The 4376-nt window shown below is 39.2% G+C and overlaps 1 non-coding gene across 1 annotated transcript; it reads right to left on the bottom strand.

Annotated features, from left to right (window-relative positions):
* Positions 1-3029: 3029 nt before the first annotated feature.
* Positions 3030-3137, bottom strand: LOC112804429 (small nucleolar RNA R71). Its single transcript, XR_003203042.1, has one exon. It is a non-coding gene; the product is annotated as a small nucleolar RNA R71 (small nucleolar RNA).
* Positions 3138-4376: the final 1239 nt, after the last annotated feature.

Below are 4376 nucleotides of genomic sequence, written 5' to 3'. Positions count from 1 at the left end.
CACCATAGATTAAGGTGTGGAGCTCTACTGTACCTCGAGTATTAATGCAATTACTATTGTTCTTCTATTCAATTCTGCTTGTTCTTGTTCTAAGATATCACTTGTTCTTCAACTTGATGAATGTGATGATCCGTGACACTCATCATCATTCTCACCTATGAACGTGTGCCTGACAACCACCTCCGTTCTACCTTAGATTGGGTGAATATCTCTTGGATTCCTGATACACGATGCATGGTTGATCGCCTGACAACCGAGCGCTCGCCTGACAACCGAGCCAGCCATTCCGTGAGATCAGAGTCTTCGTGGTATAGGCTAGAACTGATGGCGGCATTCAAGAGAATCCGGAAGGTTTAACCTTGTCTGTGGTATTCTGAGTAGGATTCAATGATTGAATGACTGTGACGGGCTTCAAACTCCTGAGGGCGGGGCGTTAGTGACAGACGCAAAAGAATCACTGGATTCTATTCCGGCCTGATTGAGAACCGACAGATGGATAGCCGTGCCGTGACAGGGTGCGTTGAACATTTCCACTGAGAGGATGGGAGGTAGCCACTGACAACGGTGAAACCCTTGCATAAGCTTGCCATGGAAAGGAGTAAGAAGGATTGGATAAAGACAGTAGGAAAGCAGAGAGACGGAAGGGACCAAGCATCTTCATATGCTTATCTGAAATTCCTACCAATGAACTACATAAGTATCTCTATCTTTATCTTTATGTTTTATTCGTATATCACCCGTATCCATTTGAATTTGCCTGACTAAGATTTACAAGGTGACCATAGCTTGCTTCATACCAACAATCTCTGTGGGATCGACCCTTACTCGCGTAAGGTTTATTACTTGGACGACCCAGTACACTTGCTGGTTAGTTGTGCGAAGTTGTGATAAAGAAGTGAGATTACAATTGTGCGTACCATGTTGATGGCGCCATGGATGATCACAATTTCGTGCACCAAGTTTTTGGCGCCGTTGCCGGGGATTATTCGAGTATGGACAACTGACGGTTCATCTTGTTTCTTAGATTAGGTATTTTTTCTTCAGAGTTCTTAAGAATGAATTCTAGTGTTTCAAGGTGATGTTCTTATCATCACCAAAGCTGATTGATCTTCATTAATTTAGCTCTTGAATGCAATGTCCTGCTGAAGCTTGGCTGGCCATGTCTAATTTCTTTAGAATGAAGCTTTAGACTAGCATTGCAATGATTCCTGGAATTCTCATTAAGAATTTTGATACCTTTATTTTCTTTTCCACTTAATTTTCGAAAAAGCACAAAAAAAAAGTTTACAAAATCATAAAATCCAAAAATATTTCTTGTTTGAGTCTAGTGTCTCATTTTAAGTTTGGTGTCAATTGCATACATTCATTCATGTGTCTTAAGGATCTTCAAGTAATTCTTGATGATTTCTTACTCTGATCTTTGAATTCTTTTGACTTGAGTGTTTATGTGTCTCATATGCATTCTCATTAGTGTCAATAGTATACAAACTGCTAAGTTTGGTGTCTTGCATGCATTGTTATTTGATTTTAGTTGCATTTTGATTATTCCTCAATATCAAAAATCCAAAAATATTTTTAATTTGTGTCTTTTCAAGTCAATAATACAGAGAATTGGAGATTCAGAACATACAGCAAAGGAATTGCACAGAAAAAGCTGGGCATTCAAAATGCCCAGTGAAGAAGGACAGACTGGCGTTTAAACACCAGCCAGGGTGCCTGGCTGGGCGTTTAACGCCCAAAAGGGTAGAGTTTTGGGCGTTAAACGCCAGAATGTGCACCATTCTGGGCGTTTAACGCCAGGATGGCACAAGAGGGAAGATTCTGTTTTTAATTCAGATTTTTTTTTCAGGTTTTCAAAATTTTTCAAAATCAAATCTTTTTCAAATCATATCTTTTCAATCATGTGTTTTCAAAATCAATTTCTTTCCTTTTCCAAAGATACTTGCTATCAATTAATGATTTGATTCAACATTTCAAGTATGTTGCCTTTTCTGTTGAGAAAGGTTTAATGTTTGAATCATATCTTTTCTTGTTAGGCAAGTTATTAATTTTTAAAATCAAATCCTTTTTTTAAAATGTTTTTCAAATCATATCCTCTCAATCACATTTTTTTTAAACCAATCATATCTTCTTAACCACATCTTTTTCAAAATAGTTTTCAATCGTATCTTTTTAATTTCTAATTTCAAAATCTTTTTCAAAAATCACTTTACTTCTTTCTCACTTTTATTTTCGAAAATCAATTAGTGTTTTTCAAAATGTTTTCAAAATCTTTTACTTAATTTTCGAAAATTGCTTCCCCTCTTCTCACATCTTCCTATTTATGGACTAACACTATCCCTTAATGCAAAATTCGAACTCCATCTTCTTTGATAAGTTCAAATTTTCTACGTCTGCCTTCTATTTTTCTTTTCCTCTGACACTTCAAGGAATCTCTATACTGTGACATAGAGGATTCTATATTCTCTTGTTCTCTGCTCTTTTATATGAGCAGGAACAAAGACAAAAGCATTCTTGTTGAAGCTGACCCTGAACCTGAAAGGACCTTGAAGCGAAAATTAAGAGAAGCCAAGGCACAACTCTCTGTAGAGGACCTAACAGAAATCTTCAAAGAAGAAGAACCCATGGCAGCCGAAAACAACAACAATGCCAACAATGCAAGGAAGGTGCTGGGTGACTTTACTGCACCTACTCCCGACTTCTATGGGAGAAGCATCTCTATCCCTGCCATTGGAGCAAACAACTTTGAGCTTAAGCCTCAATTAGTTTCTCTAATGCAACAAAATTGCAAGTTCCATGGACTTCCATTGGAAGATCCTCATCAGTTCTTAGCTGAATTCTTGCAAATCTGTGACACTGTCAAGACTAATGGGGTTGACCCTGAGGTCTACAGACTTATGCTATTCCCTTTTGCTGTAAGAGACAGAGCTAGGACATGGTTGGACTCACAACCTAAAGAAAGCCTGAACTCTTGGGAAAAGCTAGTCAATGCCTTCTTGGCAAAGTTCTTTCCACCTCAAAAATTGAGTAAGCTTAGAGTGGAAGTCCAAACCTTCAGACAGAAGGAAGGAGAATCCCTCTATGAAGCTTGGGAAAGATACAAACAATTAATTAGAAAGTGTCCCTCTGATATGCTTTCTGAATGGAGCATCATAGGAATTTTCTATGATGGTCTCTCTGAACTATCCAAGATGTCTTTGGATAGCTCTGCTGGAGGATCTCTTCATCTGAAGAAGACGCCTACAGAAGCTCAAGAACTAATTGAAATGGTTGCAAATAACCAATTCATGTACACTTCTGAAAGGAATCCTGTGAACAATGGGACAAATCAGAAGAAAGGAGTTCTTGAGATTGATACTCTGAATGCCATACTGGCTCAGAACAAAATATTGACTCAGCAAGTCAATATGATTTCTCAAAGTCTGTCTGGAATGCAAAATGCACCAGGCAGTACTAAGGAAGCTTCATCTGAAGAAGAAGCTTATGATCCTGAGAACCCTTCAATAGAAGAGGTGAATTACATGGGAGAACCCTATGGAAACACCTATAATCCTTCATGGAGAAATCATCCAAATCTTTCATGGAAGGATCAACAAAGACCTCAACAAGGTTTCAACAATAATAATGGTGGAAGAAACAGGTTTAGCAATAGCAAGCCTTTTCCATCATCTTCTCAGCAACAGACAGAGAGTTCTAAGCAGAACACCTCTGACTTAGCAACCATGGTCTCTGATCTAATCAAAACCACTCAAAGTTTCATGACTGAAACAAGGTCCTCCATTAGAAACTTGGAGGGACAAGTGGGTCAGCTGAGCAAGAAAATTACTGAACTCCCTCCTAGTACTCTTCCAAGCAATACAGAAGAAAATCCAAAAGGAGAGTGCAAAGCCATCAACATGGCCGAATTTGGAGAGGAGAAAGAGGCAGTGAACGCCACTGAGGAGGACTTCAATGGACGTCCACTGGCCTCCAATGAGTTCCCTAATGAGGAACCATGGGAATCTGAGGCTCAAAATGAGACCATAGAGATTCCATTGGACTTACTTCTGCCATTCATGAGCTCTGATGAGTATTCTTCCTCTGAAGAGGATGAGTATGTCACTGAAGAGCAAGTTACTAAATACCTTGGAGCAATCATGAAGCTGAATGACAAGTTATTTGGTAATGAGACTTGGGAGGATGAACCCCCTTTGCTCACCAAAGAACTGGATGACTTGTCTAGGCAGAAATTACCTCAAAAGAGACAAAATCCTGGGAAGTTCTCAATACCTTGTACCATAGGCACCATGACCTTCAAGAAGGCCTTGTGTGACCTAGGGTCAAGTGTAAACCTCATGCCTCTCTCTGTAATGGAGAAGCTAGGGATCTTTGAGGTG

The sequence above is a fragment of the Arachis hypogaea genome, chromosome 5 (assembly GCF_003086295.3).
Source record: "Arachis hypogaea cultivar Tifrunner chromosome 5, arahy.Tifrunner.gnm2.J5K5, whole genome shotgun sequence".
NCBI classification, from domain to species: Eukaryota; Viridiplantae; Streptophyta; class Magnoliopsida; order Fabales; family Fabaceae; genus Arachis; species Arachis hypogaea.
Note: the sequence above shows the minus strand (reverse complement) of the source record. Positions and strands in the feature narration are given on the sequence as shown.